This window comes from Leuresthes tenuis, unplaced genomic scaffold, assembly GCF_036924035.1.
Source record: "Leuresthes tenuis unplaced genomic scaffold, fLeuTen1.0.hap1 SCAF_7, whole genome shotgun sequence".
NCBI lineage: Eukaryota > Metazoa > Chordata > Actinopteri > Atheriniformes > Atherinopsidae > Leuresthes > Leuresthes tenuis.
The window spans coordinates 17,844,875-17,862,519 of NW_027325361.1; the positions used below are offsets into that span (position 1 = coordinate 17,844,875).

Here is a 17,645-nt window from a genome sequence, read left to right on the forward strand (position 1 = left end):
GTCCAGAGGTATAGTGTGTTTGAATACCACAGACTGCCTCATGCATTCACTGAGGCTGAAATAGCTGTTGGAGGTAGTCAGTAAATAATGAACCTCCTGGTTATAAGCTGGCTGCAACTGCATTTAGCTGTGTGGACCTACGTTTTGATGTGAGATGGGCTGGCGCTGCGTTGGTTTGAATAAAGAAACCATGCCAACTCCTAAAACCCCTCCTCTGCTTCACTCTGTATGAATGGAAAGCAGACGAAGAACTGACTTACAGACAGTTTTCATGTGCTGGGTTGATTGGGAAAACAGCTGAGAACATCTTAATCTAGTCCACAGTTGATGCTCTGATCATAGGAATCAATACTGCACGCTCACAGAAATAACACACACAATGAGTGAACTCAACCAACTTCCCACAGGCGTGGCAGCTAGAAACTTGTACAGATGAGGGAAAACTCAGCTGATCAAGCTAAAGAGGAAAAATTAAGAAGAGGCACAATATGTGAAGAAGGAAAGTAGATTTGGAAAACTAAAAATGAGGTTGCATAACAGGGCTTGTTGATATTAAAACCGAAGTTGTAGCACATATGAGCTGTAGAAGAAGGGTATGTTGTCCAATAATAGAAATATGGGATGTTTGATGCCCTGCTCCTCTTGCCCACATGTCTAAGTTTCCCTTGGCAAAATACCGAACTTCCCAATTTTAATGTGGTGCATGTGTGTAACAGAAGTATTATTATTATATATTGACAGTTTCTGGAAGTTTAGGCCTGTGCTTTGTGTCATTGCGCATTTCTTTGCACTCGGCTTGCGCTTTTCTTTGTGTACACAGTTTAATCTTTAACATAGCAACTATTTCTTCGGGTATCCGCAATGTCTCTCCTGAAAACAGGCCTCCATGTTGTTCTTTTGTTTCTCATCTTTGTTTATTATGTTTTCTTTTTCTGAATGGAGACTAATCCAGACACATGCATAGTCGGCACACTTAATCCATGTGGTTACAAATATTTGGGCTGCAAGCAGTCAGCTGCAGAGGGACTTGGTAGACTCCCATGGACTGATGCAGATGACAACATTTGACCTCACACAGGCCTTGTGTACAAATGTGTGCAAAGCATGAATTGCCTTGAAAGGGGACATAATTTTGAGAGGGTCTCTTTCAACTCCAATTATACTTTTTTCTAAAGTCAACCGAGTAGAACACCAAATCCCATCAACAAAATGAAAAACAGCAGCTAAATATAAAAGGTCCCACACAGGACAAGAATTCCAGACTTAAGAACATGTTAAAGTATGGCAGGAGAGTTACCACACGTGAGTTTAACACCTCTATAAAATGACTATTAACTTGATCTTCTTTTAAGTGGAAATCTTCATTTATGAAGTTGGGACATCAGCCAAGCTGTTTATTACGATGTTCAGAAGATTTTGCTGTTTCATACAGCGTTCAATTACCAGGATCTGTTCAAACTGACAGTTAAATCAGACATCAAGCCTGTGCAGAAATGTGGACTTGTGAGGAATTAATCATGTTTACGAGCAACCCTTGAATGAGTCTGCCTGCACCATCAGAGCAACTAATCGACGCTGGAGGGAAGGGAGTTGGAGAAAACATGGATTTGCGTAAGTGTTTAAGTGTATTTGTGTATGACAGAGAGAGAAAATAGAGACAGAGGAAAAATATATTTGCGTGTCTGGAAGAGGGTGGCCAGAGAAAAAGACGAGGAAGCCAAAATAGAGACAGAGCAAAACAGACGAGCAGACAGGGAAAACTCACCGAAACACTAAGTGGGAGGCAATGAAGGGGGAATGAAGCTAGTGATAGCACATGGGAGGTAACTCCTTTTTGCTGCCAATGGTTTTCAAGGGTGGAAGGCAGAGTCTGGACAGCATGCGGTGGAGGGGATACAGTGACGCTGGCCATAGATTAGTAACTCTTCCTCTGGCTGGCCTTGACTTTTAGCTGTGCTGGCTGTCACATCAGAGACTGGGCATTTAACTGCCCTCATAAGACTCTCATTATTTCATAAATCTGAAGTTTAGGCAGTCAGCTATGTTGATTTGAGCCCCTGCCAGGGCTTAAAGAATGTTTTTATAATCTCCTTAATTTATTTACAACCTTGATTCATTCTAGTCTGTATATGCATGTGTGTGGGTGGCTGAGACAGAAAGAGAAATCAAGAAAATTACAGAGTAGTGATGGACAGAAAGAGAATCTGGTGAAAACAAGTGAGCCCTTTCCCTCTTTGCTTGTGTGTGACTGTGTGCACCATCCAACAGGAGCTGTGATGTGATAATTCTTGAACAGTGCCAGCAGGGATTTCAATTTTACCACATCTGGTGTGCACATGAAATTAACCTTTCATGAATCTTTCAATTTCTTTCGTTCTGTCACATTCTTGGCCGCTCCTTTATCTCTGTATTGTCTCAGTTATCAAGACTTTGATGCCTCCGAGTGTTTGGCTTTCCACAACATAACTCACCTCCTTAATTAGAGTATATCATACTCAAAAGCATGCTTTTATATGAACTATACATTTATGTATAGTTACACTTTAGTATAAAAATGCATCTACATGTCAACATTTATCACTGCTCTTTCCCAAAGCACACCATGTCCTTGTCTGTGGAAGGAAATGTGCCAAAAAATGTGTTTGTTTAGTTCGCTAGACATGCAAAAACGTGATATATACATTAACCAATATTCAATATTCATCCTCCTGCCATCCAGAGCACTCAGCTTTGTAGCCTACAAGGAAAAGTGCTTGGTATGAAGAAATCCAATATGATTAAGACTATGATTGCTGCTTCTAATAGTTTTAGCACTCATACCATCTATTAAGGAAAACATTGGGTTTGGACCACAGCTCAGCATAGGCCTCTGACAGAGAGAATAAGCCTGTGTGAAACCTATTATTCAGCATTTGAGACTGTGTGTGCGTACTTGTAAGTGTGAGTTGTACATACATCAGTGATGAATATTGGATTTTTTCTCTTGTGTGTATGTGAAATTGTGAGCATGTGTGTTTGTGCATCCCACAGCAGATCAAGAGCAGGCTTGGTCAGCCATGCTGAGGGTTTGTGGTCACTCTGACCAAAGGATCACAGGATTGTGGCTTTAAATGGCCCACAAATCATCAAATAAGCCACACCGATGGAGAGGAATGTTGGAGCAGACGGGAGGAGTACTAGATAAACAAGATTACAACTTCTGCAGTTTGTCTTAACAGGAAAAACCAAGAATAAAACCCTAGGAAGAAACAGCTCATAGCAGAAGCAGAACGGATTACTTCAGTGTGTGGGGCTACATAATTACTGCATTATATGTGGCTGTTGAGAGAATTTTTACTGACAAATTTGCCCTTTTGTATTTGCAAAATATATTTCTTTACCATGACCTAATGTATACAGAAAAGCCTTCTTTGCTTGTTTGCTGACTTTTCACTCGAGTTTTCCTCAGAACAAGAAATTAACCGGCTTAAATGACAAGGCTAGCAACAGTCTGTCACAAATAGTTTCTTAACTTCCCCGGTAATTTTGTTTATGTTTTCCAATCTTGAATAGCCTCTTCTGGGACCTATAACCAATATACATTAAAAATCTTAAAAAGGAACTTACAGATCAGTGAGTTATCCAAGAACCTAAGACCAACCCATTCTGAAGGCACCGTATTACGGTAATTTTTAAGGGTGCCATAAGTGCAACAAATCAACAGCGAGTGACACATCTTTAGTCAGATACTGATGAGGCGGCTCAGCATGGTAAAACTGTGTATCAATCATTATCAAATGTTCTGCACTAATATTTGAAATCCACTTGCAATCTTTTCCTAAGCCTAAACAAGTAGTTTTAATGTTGAACTATAATCAGAAAAACTATGTTGCACAAACATTATGAAGTGGTTGTGATGTTTAAATCTAATCAAGCAAATCCTTTCTGGGCTATTTTAGTAACTAAATTGTGCTGCAGTGAAGTGCAGTGGGCCTTTTTATTTTTTTTTGGATAAAGTTCTTGCGCTGAGGAAAAAATTTAGAAATTTAGAAAAAATAACCAAGCACAAGCACAAAATATTCTTCCAGTTTGAAAAAATTTTATCCTAAAAGACATGCAAAGTGTTTCTTGAGCTCACTTGATGGGAATTTAAATGGGGGGGGGGGGGGGGGTGTTGTTTGATCAACAATAGATCAACTAATTGGAAAGAACTGGCAATGCTGTTTCTAGTCTGTTTCTAGGGCAGGTGAAGTCGCAAATCTGAGTCAGAAAACAGAAGTTTATATGTTGCATGAAAACACTGGAGGCAAATTTAAAGGTGTCCATAAACAGAACATTGTTTGAGTAGAACAGAACATTGGCAGCTACAACACATTTCATGGAGGGCAGACTCTAAAAAGTCACACACACTATATTATGACTCAGGGACAACCTTTGTGTTATCTCCCACCTGATTACTGCCCGAAACTGTAAGACAACCGTCTGCCTGAACTGGAGCCAGAGACACACAAACGCATTCTCAAAGTCTATTACGCACCTTAGCTTAATGGGTCGAGTCTTAACGTGGAAACAACTTCCTACCCAAGTTGCTTTGAGTTTCCAAAGCTTCTTATTTAGCTTTTATTGTCAAAGACAAGATGCCCTTTCACTGGGTTGCCTTAAATGTTTTATGGTATTCTAAATATATACATATATTTTTTTACATCCTTTTACTTGTGTGTATGTATTTATGATGCCATTGTCTAAACACAAAAAAGTTATTTTTTCCCACACCAAGCCCCTATCCCACCACACTCCCTGCTGGGCCAAAGCCTATCTTAATTAACACTGGGATTTTTACTAGATCACTGTTGGTTTAGAACAGGCTACACTGCTTTGACAGTAATGAAGTGCTGAAGTTAAGGCTAAGGCTCCATTGTGTTAACAGAAATGAGAGAGTGTCACACTAACACGATGTTATCAGCCCCACTGAAAACAATATCTGTCAAAGTCAGTGAAAGGAACTGAGTCTGTTCAAGCAGTGCCACACTGTGGGTGTGTGTCTGCAAATGTTTATGTGTTCTGCTGCATGCATCAGTGTGTGCCAGTGACCCTATCATCAGTGTGGTTTCGGGTGAGTAGCCGTGGTTTCGATGGCTCCATACACTCACACACAAACATAGGGACCTGCTGATAGATGTTTAACACAGTTAAGGGTTACAACAGGAGAGTGGAATTGAATGATTGTATTCTGTGGCTCCCACAAAAAAACGCCCTGTCATTCACAGCCATTGTTGTGAAAATACCATGAAAGAAGTAACACACAATTAAACATATGCTAGAAAACATACATGCCTACAGAAACACGTCAGTCTTCACAGATTTTTTGGAAAGCCCATGGACACACCAAAGTTTATCTTTTGAACCACCAAGACAAGCTCAAGAACATGCAACCCTGCAAAATAAAACTCTCTCCAACTCCCCATTCCTCTTCTTTTTTACTATTTACTATTATTCTTGTATCACCTACCTTTCCTCTCCTCAGACCACATGTGAAAGTGTCATTAGGCAAGACAGTGTACTCTACATTACCTGCGATGCATCCATTGGTGTGTGAATGTGTGTGAAAGAGGAAAAAACGCACTGTGTAGCCTGTAACACTGTATAGACATGTCGTATGAGTGTGTATGCGTGAATGTGCCTTGTAGTGTAAAAGTGATATAGGTAGAGGTCCTTCCTTTAGCGTCTTGTCACATGATGGGACCAACCAGAACGATTATAAGTTTAGATCATGCAAAAATAAGCCTACAGATAGACATGTCTCTTGCATAGAATTAAGTCAAGGACCTTCCTTTAAGAACATTAATAATGCATTAATACTAAAACCCCAACTACAGTTGATTAGAACAGAAGGTTATACAGTGAGCCTGCAGGGAGTACAGGAGCGGTATGTCAGAAACCCACTGAGGTCTAAAGGAGAATAGAGGGGATAAAAAGTAGAGGAGATGAAAAGTTTTGCTATCTGGCTCTGGTGCTTTTCTAAGGGTGTGGTGGCTTTTGTCATTTGACACTCTAGCCGGACATTTCCCGGCTGTTGCCAAAATGGTAGATGAAGTGTCGTGTGTCTAAATGTATATCTTCATCTGCACTGTGCACTGTGCATCTGTGGTGTCTGCAACAACACAGTCACACGCTGTCTCACACCAACACACACATGCATAAATAGAGCGGAGTCCTGCAGGATGGGTGACACTGACACATGTTTATCATTGAGGGGATTGACTGGATTCCTTTCATCTGAAAATGGCTGACTGCCTCCTCACTCCCAGCCTGACCCCTCGACTGCCTTTATCTCCCTTTTGCTGTATGTCGGGCTCTCTTTCACTTTCTCTGGAGCTCTCCCTTTGTGTCTTGTGTCTCTTAGGCACTTTTTCATCTCTCCTGTATTTAACTCTGACCCTTTGGCCTACATCTGACTCTGCGCCTGTTTTATTCCTCCTCATGTCTTTCATTCTGTTTCTCTCTGACGACCCTTACCACCCATCTGCTTCCCATCTGAGCCCAGATTGACGAGTGGAGAAAGCTGGTGGTTAGGGCCACGATGCAATTAAGTGGGGAACAGGAGGGAGGAGCACTTATACCTTACATTTCCAATCAAATTCCTAAATATTATCATTGCTGACTGATTGATGTATGTGTGTGCGTGCAATTCAACCCTCTGTGTGTGTTTATGCGGGCACATTCCTGCATGCATGTGTGAGAAAAAAAAAAGTGTTATTAAGCTTCACCAGGGATGTTTGCCTTCTCATAATAAATGCACACAGATATTTGGCACGCTCTGACACCAACCCCCCCAGCACCACCTTCACACGCACATATGCACACAGCGGCTCTCAGTGCGAATAGCTGTCAGTCTCTGTTAGGCTTGGCATTCTCGTTAGCAGGCGGTTTAGATCCCCTTTCAGAGGAGCTGAACTCAGAACCTTACCCCCTCTGCACTTTAAGAGAGTGTCAGAAGCCAGCACTGGCAGGGAAGCAGCAAACATGAAGGAAAAAGGACAGACAGGAAGTGAGAGCCAAGGAGCTTTCATGATATCGGAAAGTTTGTATTTAATCATTTGTTGAAATAGCTTCCATGCTACGTGAGTTCTAAATTTCACAGAGCATGTTCCTAAACAGTTTCGAAGGCCACCTCTGTTTTCATCTGGAATAATTGTGTCTTCATCTAAACCACCGCAAGATCAACCTAGTGTGTATCAAAGGCCAGCTGTGGGAGAAAGAAATCATGCTCACCAAAGCACATTTACCTTATGAATAATGTTACCTAAAGATTCGATTACATTCTTTCCAAATGAGCCCCTGAAGAACCCACTGCTGATTAAAAGGAATTTATTTGTGTTTCTCTGTGAGACAAAGTGGAGCTGATTTTTTATTTTTTACAAGAGCCAGATAGGCAGATCCACCTGGGTGGGCAGTTGTACCCAACCCAAGCCAGACATCATTCGGAATGATTTAATCTACAATCTCTGATGACTGCAACACATCCAAGGTAAGCATTTGATTTGTGAGAAAATTGCTTCAACAGAGGGGAACATCTACCATCTATAAGTTTTTTTTCCCATATACTGTTCTGCAGTATTCTTCCCAAATACTGTCCAAAGCATCCCAGGTTAGCCCAAAATGGATGGAATTCCGGGGAACATATTGTGGATGCAAATCAGACTTAAATTTATGAATTTATCTGTTGTGTAGGTGAGCTATCAAAAGCAAAAGCTAATATTTCACAATTGGTATCATATGGCCAGAGTTGAATTTCATGTGCTCTTCCAAATAACTTCATGTAACGAGCTAGTTGTGACTAAAAATTTCCACATTAAAATCAATTCCTTGGTTCACTGTAGTTCTAAAAAAAAAAGATAAATTAATGACAGCATTTTTGCCAAACTTTGAGGATGGCATTATTAAATGCCAAACAGCCCTCTCTGCTGTACAAGAGTCACAGCGAAACTATGAGTCAAATATGTTTATGTAAAAGTCTTGGAAAGATAAATCCTAAAGTAATATTACATGACATAAAGTAATCAAAAAGAGAAGCTTTATTAGTCAAGCAGAAATCATATCCATAAAAGCATCAGGACTTTTTGCTTTATTCGCACCCTTTCTCATTTTTTCGGTTTCTCTTTCTTCTCTTCTTTGACCAACTCAGCCCCTGCCCCACCATTCTCATCTTCTCTCTCCCTGGTTTCCAAGCAGCCTTGCAGCCTTTGTTTGAGTAGGAGGCCATTTTGTGTAAACAGCAGCCAGCTGAGATAAGATAGTCAAGTTATTGTGGCTTATACGACGTGAACAGTTAGTTACATCAGTATTCCTCATCTGATAAACGTGCTGTTCTGGCTCTACATGTTTTTTTTTACAAAGTCTTTCATCATTCAGACAGATTGAATTCTCACTTATTTCAATATTGAAAAGAGACTTGCATCATTAGTAGTGCAGTGTAACTATAGTAACTTATTACAAGCAGCAGGTGATAGAATACACAAACTGCATAGCACAATTAGAAGGGCTAACGTACCATTTTTCTGTACCAAAGTCACACAGATGTAGTGTCTCATCTGAAGTTTTTACCATAATTCTTTTGGATGTTTTAATGAATATACACTTTAACACTATCAGTTCTAAATTTCCCAGAAGTTGGGCAAAAGGATATGTCTTTCACACTGAGGATGTCCACATCTTAAAAAAGCACATTTTATCCCTTTCATTTTCTAAAAGCATTGCTTTTAAGATTTCTCTGAAAAAAAGCTAACACAAAGAGACTTGTACATAGCTGAATGTTTTGAGGAGGGTTTATTTGCACAATAATTAACAGAGAGAATTAGTTAGAGTTAGTCTGCATTGCGACTAACTTGTTTGGCTGTGAGATAATTAATCTTGCTTTGCAGAAGACCAACCTTTGTTCACTGTTTTTAATTACTGATTGTTTGTTGAAGCACAGTGAACATCACTGTGCTTCAGGCACATTTAACTCCAAAATGTATGTCATATGGACCCGTAATCCACCTTAACCTAATTGCAGATGCAGAAAGAATGTGGCAGTAGCTTACAAGTCCAACATAAACCCTTAAACTGCTGGATGTCGCAACAGAGCATCAGCATATCAGTCAAAACAACTGAAAACCAAAGCTAGCATGGAGTGCTTCAGACAGCTCATACATTTCTCTGTCTCAGAAAAAAACAATATAAAGGCAGATCAATATGAACTCGGATCCTCACCTCGAGTACGTCCCCAGGGGGCAATTGTCCATAAAAGCAGAAGCAGCCTATGATTACATTTGTACAACATGTGACCTCTAGTGGTCATGAGAGCAGCTACATTTAAATTGTAAAAATGCCATCCACAAAGGTGACAGACACAGTGATGATGGAAAATGTTTTTTTAAGCTCGAAACATGCTCCGTATGTAATCCCGACAGAGTAGTTTTGGTTTCTAACTTCTAATTATTGGCAAAACCCAACCTGGAAGAGGCAAAGTTATCATTTGTCTCTTCCATCCAGTAAAATGGGATCCATGGTCGCATTTTAAAAATAATTTCAGCTCTAACCGTGATCTCTTTCTAATCCTAACTAGCTAATGTTAAAGCCTAAACCCAACCAGGAAGTGACAAAAGGGTTACAGTAAAGTGTTCTTGTGTTACTAACTGAACCTAAGTCAGAATTGAAAAAGTCATCTTGAAATTGTAGAGCTTTTAGCATGAACACGTGAATAAATTGATGGTGGCATGTGCTGCAGTTGAGGATGTGAACAATAGGACAACTGTCACTTATAAAAAAATGGCACTTTGAATTTTTTGGGCTATGCTTTGTTGAAGAAAAATGTGTGATACAAGGTCAAGATTAGATCAAAGACAAGCTAATACCAGCCCTCTACTACCACAATATGCTCTCAGGACAATTTTTCAGGACTGTTCTTGATATCAGACTTTATGTTACGCATGTATGGGATGGCATCTCAAGACTGAATGTGTATGCTTTTATTAAGTGTGTAGTCAGCAGCCAGCAGGACAATCATCTATATATAGTAGAGCAATAAAGGCAATTACACCCATGATTTCTCTGTAATTGAGACTTCATTTGTGTCAGTCTCTAGCAAAATATCAAGACCTCAAGAAAAACACTGAGACACAACCAAGATAAATGAGGCTGGAGTCAGAGAAAAGACCACAATATTATATATGTGATCACTAATAGCATGAAGCACACATTGCAATTGAGTCTCACAGTCAAATAAGGCCTGTGGGGAGGGCAGCAGGGTAGCAGAATTGGTTAGTGGGGACCTCTTGTCCAAACATTGTCGTCACTCATCCTTTCCCCATTCTTCCCATCCTTCACTATATCCCTTCATCCATCCCGCCATCCCAGTAAATACCCTGGCTGTTAGCAGGCATTAAAAAGTCATTCACACTGCTCTCAAGTGCTTAGATTGGCCGTCACCACAGCTGACTACAGCGGCTCTGAGGGCCTCTGGCCTCTCCCTCCCTCTCTTTCTGACTCCTTTTCTTTTAGTCTCTTGTGCACTCTCCCCTTTGCATTTTGGCAAGCTGATAAAATAGACTTGTGTTTCCATTCCAATACTCACTCGCCCTCTGGGAGCTTTTCACAAAGATCGAGCTCTTGGCTGGCAACAATGGCATGCTGTCTTGAACAGTACATCTGTTAGGTTTGTATCAGCTGCCCCAGGCACTGACACTATTACTTGTAATAACTCAGCAGCAGAAAACTCACAAGATTTGTTCATGCCAATTCAGAGCATGGCTTGGCTCACACTCAGACCTGCTCATATTTTCCATATCGTCAGATTATGTGGTGAAGTCACAGAGAGACATGATGCTATGGATCTCATCCTTTAGAAAAAGCTCAGCAGGGAGTCGTAGACACATCACCAAATGATCCGAGGGATCAGAAGGATGCATAAGACCAATGTTCTTGAATTTTTTATTTTTTTTAATGTAGCAGCCCAGTGATTGTTTATTTGTTATAAACTTAATAAATTGTAATTCAACCATGGTTACAAATGATTATGTTTTATTTTTGATTTTCTTACTGAAAAGGTCTCATCAGAAAAACAAAAATGTTTCTCTTCATAATAATTCATTAATTATTCATACTGTTGTACATTTGCTGAAATTAGACACCTGCTGAAAATGAAATGCTCTTTTTAGTCATGACGGATAATAAAGACATAAAAAAGCTTGGAGATTTTCATGGTAAAATGATTTGCACCCACATTGGGTGGTATCTTATGGGATGCCGTTAGTGCCAGAAAGGCAGGTGGTTTGGCACAAGGTTGACAGGGGCATCAGAAACCAATAACTGCATGTGCTTACACACCGACTTTCCTCTGCCAAGTTAAACTTACACATGTGAATGGGCCCCTACAGAATGTCCATTTCTTTATAAATCTTATTCTTCCCATCAGTCTCTGACTATCTGTTGCCAAAGCTCAGTTCTAGGAATGCTCACTTTGTGCAATGACTTTTTTTTTTTTTTTTTGCCAGAATTGACTTTAGCTAAAAACTCTGCTGCATTTTGACTTACTTAGATAGTTTCTTCCTTCTGTTCCTATAAATTTCCAATGAGTCTGCTGGCTGCCACATTATTTTTTCATCAATATTAACTTTGTGTATTTCATACAAATGACAACAATGAAGAAGAAAAAATAATCATGGGACCCTTCATTGAATAGTTTGGCATTTTGAAAATGAAATGCTTAAGTTCATACTTAATAAAGAATTGTGACCTCGCTATGTCTAACTTTTGAATAATCTACAGTTAACAGCCTTTTAGCTTAGCACAGCCTTTAAGAAAACTGCTAGTTGTGTTCCTTGCACTCTGCTAAATGAATGAGTACATTTAAAAACTTTAGGCTTTGATAAGTGGATGTGTAGTTAATCTGGACAGAGACAGGCTATGTGGTTATGTTATTCCCTTGCTTGCCATCTTCATAGTTAGCCAAGCTAACTAATTGTATGCTACTGCTTACAGAAAACGTTTTCTGCAAGTTTTGTTCAGTGCTTAAAGTTTAAAATCTCAACACTTGTCAAACTGGTTCATTTGTAGTCATTTTTTATACTTTTCAGACTACTAGTCAGAGCTGAAAATGTCATCTTGGTTGAGTTGTGGTTAATTGTTTTAAGAATAAAGAAAGGACGCAAAACTCTGGACAAGTGTAAGATTTGTAGGGTGCAGATTTAGTTTAGAATAACACACTTATAATATTTCAAAGGCTTTCCCAACCACAACCTGATAGCACTGTGATGGACTGGCGACCAGTCCGGGATTTACCCTGCCTCTCCCTGGTACCTGGGATATGTTCTACTTCATTATATAGACAGGGAAAGTTGAGGATCAAAGCAGCAACTTTCTGATTTAAGGATGGCCAACTCCCAAGTCGCTGCTGCCAAATAAACTAAAATAAGCTAACCAAACAAAAAAATATATGCTAAATTAAAATCTACAGTATGTTAAACAAATGTTGAGGGCTGTATCAGACTGCTTGATGTTTTCTGAATAAAAATCATTTGTCGGGGCCCATATAGCTGAACTGGTTAAGCCTGCACCCCGTGTACAGATGTTGTAGTTCCTCAATGCAGCTGGCCTGGGACCTATGCTGACCCTTTGCTGCATGTCTTCTCCCACTCTCTCTGCCCCCTTTACTGTCTACCTACTTTCAAATAAAGTATATTAGCACCCAGAATATATATATATATTTTTTTTTTAATCACCTGTCCCCGAATCCTATTGTATCCCATGTATCTTAACACATATTGGATTTTCTTATAAGGGGAGATACCGACCCTTGAAGCTAATTTGTTTCAAGAAATGAATGGGGGTGTTTTAGAGATATTAGGATGATCACTTATTGGTGACCAGAGTTGAATTTTCATTGTCCACCGTCCTTAAACTTAACCTTTTGCATATATGACTAAAGCAAAGACATCAAAGTAGTGAATGCCAATGAAGCCATTTGAACATTTGCATATGGATAAGGACGTATGTATTGAATATACATATAAAACTGTGCATAAATGCAGCTCCTCCCGCAGTGCCTATGACAGCAAATTTGTCTGGTACAAAGTCGATTACCTCACCTGTTCACCATTAATAAAACCTTACTCCATCAAACTTTTTCCCACACAATCCCACATCTGTGAATCACACAGCACACACATTCACCTCTGCAGTCTTTCAGGCTGACATGTTGCCTGCTAATCTGTTTGCACAACTCTGGTGTGACCACAGGCCAATTACATCTGGTCACATGAAGCACACCCACAAGACAGCACGAGGAAGAAAAATGAGAAAGAGCCACCCACTGAGAGCCCCTCTTTCAAAACTTCTTCCCCTTCTCACCTCTGGTTTCTTCCCCTTGGACACCCCCATGCTCCCTCTCCTACAGTCTCTGTCACTGTTCCCACTCAGTTTGTGGCTGTAATTACAGCTGCCTATCATTTAGGATGTCCCCAAACAATGGCACCCCTCAGAGACCACAGCCCTGCTATGACTCCCGAAGTAAATTTGATTTCTCATCTCAATTACGTTCCATAAACTCCGACATATGTTTAATATTATATTTAAACAGTTCCAGTGGTCGCCAAGAGAGTGTGTGCCTTGGGAAAGGTAGAGGAACTGCTCTGGAAAAATTGCACTAAGTGAATGACAGGTGAAATTGAGCATGATTTGAGGTGAAATAGAAAACTAAAAACTAAAACCTAAAGTAGAGACGGGAGAAAACCTTTGCAGCAGCATCCTATTTTTTTCCACTGTTATCTTTTATTTTGGCACAGAGGAAAGTGTTGACTAGGGAAAGTGAAAGTCTTCCTGTGTTATTGTTTCTTTAGCTCTCTCCAGTCTCACCAAAACTGAACAGTTTTTTTTCCTATTCTCTGTTCCAAACTTTTGCTTGAGTGGCACAGGAGCTGCTCTGCTTCTTCTCTCACTCCCTGCATGTCTCGCCACTTTTCTTTTGTCCAATCTCTTTCCCCTTTCTCTCATGGTAAGGATTTATCAGGTCACATTGCAACAGCAGCGAAGTTTGTTTTATTTTTACTTTTTTTTCTCTTCATGCACCACATAGGCAAAGATTTTTAATATAAGTAAACATTTTTCATCGATTTCCAGATGTTGCACCTTAAGGTACAATAACACTTGAAACAGTCCTCTTAAATTTCATGTAAAAGATGGAGCTGAAAATGTGGGAGGGGGTTAAACAGGATCACTGAACATCAACCGGATTAGCAGGGTTATCCAGAGGGCAAGTGCAAGACCAACTTACTCTCTTGCCATTATAATTCACTCTTTGCTGATACAATATTTGAAGAACAACCAAACTTAAACACTTTGAGGTGCCTCAAAACTGGATAAAATGTTTATTATAAGAATAGAATCATAGCATTGATCTTTCTGCTCTTGTATATGTTACAGGATAGAAGTTGGCTGCTGTTAGGAGTTGGGTAACTAAGAACCGGTCTGTAATGAGGGGGTGAGAATTTGGATGGAGCCTAACATTTTTCAAATTCAGCTCACTTTGACCTGTTAAGTTCTGTGTTTTTGCTCTCTCTTATCTCTGATGTAATCTATCCCTGCAAAATGTTGTTTGTACTGGTACCAGAACATTTGATGTCTTGTTAATGGTGCTGGAGCCTTCCTCCTGCTTCTCTGCTCCCTACCTGTAATCTTGTTTCACCTCCCTGGCTGCCTGCCTGTCTGTCTGACTGTCGGCCTCCCTACTCAGTTGTCTTATTACCCGCTGATATTTAGCACTCCAGCTTGGACTAAAATGTTCTCTTTAAAGAGGAGGTGTGTAGGGGGAGTCACTGTGCCCACTTGTAAGAGGGAAGATAAAGCAAGAGGATTTATGTGCTACCTAATAAAGTTTATGAGTGGAGACTTGTTTCAAGAGCTCCAACTAGCAGGATGACACAGCCACTGGAACTTTTATATTCCTCTATACTGCTGATCAATCAATTAAAGGTATCAAAGTTTCTGTCAAGATCAAAAGTGCTGTTATACGGAAGACTCGATTTAAGGTAGATTAGTTGAAAGGGAAAATGTTTGGTTTGCTTCATACAAACCACTGCTTTTTTACTGTAATTCTACTTTCAGTTGAATGACAGTATTATTTTTACCTACAGGTAAAAGTATGGAAATCTATCATGTGCAACAAAGTATTGCCCAAAAAAATGGCATATAGGGTTCCCACAAGTCTGACTAAATGAACACATAAAACTCTATAACTAAAATGTAATTATTTGACGTGCAAGATGACCCAAGTGTGATAGTATGAGGGTGGGAACTAGCTTGACCTTGTACTGTTTTGGGAAAAAGGGCTTTGGAGAGTTGAGGGGTAGAAGGCAGAGTGTGAATGGAGGTAAAGTGACTGCATTGTATACAATGAAAATACAGCAGAAGAGGGCAGAAAAGAGGCATAGATCACATTAAAACCAGGTTCAGTCAGAGGGCTCTGTGAAAGCTACCTAATCCCCAAAAGGCCTGGATCACACAACACATATGCATGCACGTGATTTTTCTCTACATTTGTGATTGTTGGCCAGTAGTATGAGAGGTGTGAGTGGTATGTGCGGCTGATGTCACAGGCAGACCAGGAAACCAAGTTCACCACGGACCACCAAGCATTCGACATGGAAAGTTGCATGCCTCAGCAAACTGTAAATCTTTTTTTCCATGTTCACCTACCCTAGCTGATAATGATGAACATTCTGGTTAGATAGTTGTCATGTCGTGCTGTTTCACTCTGCACATTCTCCCACATAAATGCAAAGTATTTCATAGGCTTAGCATCCAGGGTCACAAACTATCCTAAGGGGGGAAAAAAAGCACTGATACAGCAGTTGCATTAAATGACAAAGTCAGCGGTTGTGGAGGTTGAGTTGGCCAATACATGGGTCAGCTAAACACTGGAGTTTTAAATGACAACCAACCCCAATCTCACCTGAAATATTTGATAATCAAAAATATAGCTGTGTTACAAGCCATGGTCATGAATGGGTGTCAAATCTGTGGCCTTTTCAATAAGAAAAGTGAAATAAAAAATAAAAAAAAGTCCACAGATTCGTATTCTGAAGATGTCCGTTATGGTTTGTGGGAAGAGTGTTAAAGAAGGACCCAAATACAGACCATAATTAAGATAATGAGAGGAGGTCGATGGTGAACTCGATTTATTTTGAATTCAGACAGTAACTAAAGGCTGGGCCAGAAGTACGTAGAAATAAGAACAGGAGAAAAAAAAACTAAACAGTGGGGGGAAAAAAAAGAAAGAAACGACAAACCAGACCATGACCGCGAGGATGTAACAGTGAGGATCTGACAAAGACTGAGGAAAACCAGGGAGCTTAAATACAGAGGAGCATTGGTTGGTGAGTGATGGCAGCTGAGGATAAATATGCACAGGTGAAGGGAGTGGAACTAATGACAAGAACTGAAGGGAACTGAGGACATGATAGAATAATGATCAACTATGAACACCAGAAAGTCAAAAGACAAAAAAACAACGGAAACACAAAACAAATCACAGATCATAACAATGGATACACATAAGGAAGCATGAGAACAGCTTTTTTTTTTAATTGCATCTGACCTGGCAAAAATTAAAAATGAGTGACTTACCTACTATTTTTAATCTGGGCTGGGAAACAACAAACTTACATAGCAAACCAGAATCTTCCCATATACGATACAACGTCCCAGATACTCTGGGAGATGAAAATAATGCTACTGTCCATTGCAGTATTTGTTCCATTTCAGCTACTTTTACTATGGCTTTTACTTTTACTATTGAGCAATGTCGCCTATAGCGCCACCCTCTGGTGAAACTATATCTGGTGAAACTATATATATTTTGGAAATCATGTCTGAGTCACATTTCTTTTTTGAGGCTTTTCAAAAAAATTCTCTATTGTCCGTGATAGTGACTGGACCCCTACTGGCAGAAGTTACATGCTGTGCATGTGTCTATCCGGAGGGCAACGATATGTGATGTAATGTGTCATTTCAAATGATTCTACATACCAACAGATTTGTAATGAAATAAAGTTGAGGCTGCATTCCAACCTGCAGAAAATATAATCTCGACACAAACCACAAGGACTACATTTACAATCTACTGATTGTCGTGTTACTTTTAAACCACTGCTCAAAGTGAACATCTCATGAATACGTTGGGTAGAACGTCACCATGAGTGCGGTGTCAAGAACAAAAGCTGATCTTTGGTTCCAGCAAGGCTAAACTGGTTAAACAAATGGGATAAAACAACAACGTCCCAAAAGACAACAACATTCCAGAGAGGCCAAGTGGGTCTCTGAGGAAATCAGTCAGTCACATTCTTGTCTGTGATCAATCAGCTCCTGGCCCAGACAACCTGAGGTTAACCCCAGCCATCATGGAAACTACCTGCCATTCCCATAGTTAACATCCTCCCGCCCTCTATAATTTTATGCAGTCTCTCCTGTTGTGATGAGCAAATACTGTATGCCATAAATAAACATAATTGAGACTACTTGCCTGTAGGAAAAACATGCTCAACCTCCCTTTGATTTACTGCAATTTCCACAGTAATGATGACAAAAAAATTGTGCTCAGCAGCTTGTGAAGATGAGTTGAGTGTGTGACG

General features: G+C 39.9%; 1 protein-coding gene across 2 annotated transcripts in view; it reads right to left on the reverse strand.

Moving 5' to 3' along the window:
- Positions 1–17,645, reverse strand: part of trabd2b (TraB domain containing 2B) — a 66,655-nt gene that overhangs the window by 39,784 nt on the left and 9,226 nt on the right. The window lies entirely within an intron of this gene.